Source organism: Nanorana parkeri, unplaced genomic scaffold, assembly GCF_000935625.1.
Source record: "Nanorana parkeri isolate BGI_ZX_2015 unplaced genomic scaffold, ASM93562v1 scaffold86, whole genome shotgun sequence".
Classification (NCBI taxonomy): domain Eukaryota; kingdom Metazoa; phylum Chordata; class Amphibia; order Anura; family Dicroglossidae; genus Nanorana; species Nanorana parkeri.
Genome location: NW_017306354.1, coordinates 324,375 through 326,312, shown reverse-complemented (window position 1 = coordinate 326,312; position 1,938 = coordinate 324,375). Strand labels below are relative to the sequence as shown.

At 50.4% G+C, this 1,938-nt stretch overlaps 1 protein-coding gene across 1 annotated transcript in view; it reads left to right on the top strand.

Annotated features, from left to right (window-relative positions):
- LOC108783735 (limbic system-associated membrane protein-like) overlaps window positions 1–1,938 on the top strand; it is a 371,908-nt gene that overhangs the window by 105,932 nt on the left and 264,038 nt on the right. The window lies entirely within an intron of this gene.

Genomic DNA, 1,938 nt, shown 5'->3' with positions numbered 1-1,938 from the left:
GGCTGGCTGTGGGAAGCCTGGGAGGGAGACACAGAACATGAGCAATGGATGAGAAGGACCCGGGCGACAGGGGAAACGAATGGTCTTATTAAAGACACTTTCCGAAGGCCTCTTTCTTTTCCCCGAGTCGGCAAGAAGTGGCTCATTTAACTGAGTGTCTTTGGCTGCTTTCCTGGCGCTGAAAAAGGCTGTTGGGTCGAATAGCGGTAAAGAGAAAACTACAAAGATCATCAGAAAGTAATAATCACCGGCATTTATTTTATTCTTTTTTGCCGGTTCTGCTCATCGCCCATCTCCTGCTCGCTCGACATGGCACCGGCGTCACATCCCGCTTTCATCATCTGCTTTAAATAAGATGAACAATCAGCTGACCTTAATGATCTTCCGGCGTTGCCCTGGACAATGTCTAAATGAAGAGGTCGGCCATGAGGCTGCTAGATTGAGGGGCCTAAAAGGCGTATCTAAACCCAGGTCATAGATTGCAGCTTACCAGTCCTCAGATGTGGTGGCTGCATCAGTTACCCTCTCTCCCCCTCCGTTCCGGCGGTCTATGGTCCAGTGGGTCATCACGTCTAATACAGTGTGTAGGACACGAGGGGGACATTCCACCTCTGGAGCAAAGAAGAAGACAGGCTGCAGGGATCAGAGGCGTCACAAGGGGCGTGCAAAATTCAGAATAGTCTCAATGGGTGCCAGTGACTCGTTGAGACCATTGGAGGGGTGACACCAAAATGACTGACAGTCCTTTCGGTATCACCCCCCTCTGTAAAGTCGGGCACTCGATCATGGACCGAGCGCCCGACAGTTTCGGGAGAGAGGAGGGGACCCGGTGGCATACCTAATCCGGCCGGGTGACTGTCCCCTCCTCTCTCTGCCGGCGTCCGTCACCAAGATGGCCGCCGGCAGGGATCTATAAGATCGCCATGCATGCTCGATGACATCATTGTGCACAGTGATGTCACGGCAGGGTGTCACCCGGTAACCGCTCCAGGTGACACCCGGCCTCGGGACGCCCCTGCCAGGGATCGAGGTTCAGGTGAGTATTTCTTTATTATTTTTGCTCCCTAGACAAAATGAGCACTTAACCCTTGCAGTGCGGGGGTAACCACACTGCAATGCTTAATTTTGTCTCGGCCCGGTGTTCCTCTTAGCACTAAGTGAACATTTCAACCTCCTGGCAAGGAGCAGAGGGATGGCCCCATCAGTGTGCTGCTGTTCCCCCATTGTCCAATCAGGAGGCTATGGGTGTGTTCTTGACCCAGCTCTACTGCTGCTGAAATGGAGGTCAAGGAACTCGTATGGCAACCTGGTGGTGCCCACTGGATCTTAAGACTGGCTGGACAGAATGACATAAGGCAAATAAAACTGTTCCCATACAACTGTTATTTTAAAGGCAGCTGCTTGCTAGTCTACAGCCTAGTGTTAAGGCCGAGGGCATACTGGAAGTGCAGGTCGCCATGGTCTAGGGTTCCATCCTAAATATTGGATTTTTTTATTTATAATATAGTATGGAGAAGATAGGAGCAACTTATGGCCGCACTGCAAAGGTTTAAAGGCTTCTTTAAAAATGCATTTAATGTTTTTTTTTAACATATATATTCTGCATTATTATTTTTTCCCTCCGCCCCCAACCTCATGACTCAGAAGTCTCACAAGCTGATGTCTATTCTTTTTTCCTGTGGACGCTCGACCATCCCGTCAGCTTGACAATGGCGCCATGGGAGAGACACAGTGTATTTTGTTTACTCTCTTTACACGGCGGTATCACAATAAACTCAAGTGCTCGCCTCTCCATTCGAAGCCCCGGATCACAATGGCAGCGACGTTGTTGGCGGTTTGTAACCCGCCCGGCGCTAAGTGCGGAATCCAAGGCCAGCATCTCGTCGGACGGAACCTATTATCATTCCTTTCATCAGAAGAAGTCAGGTTACCCTTGGC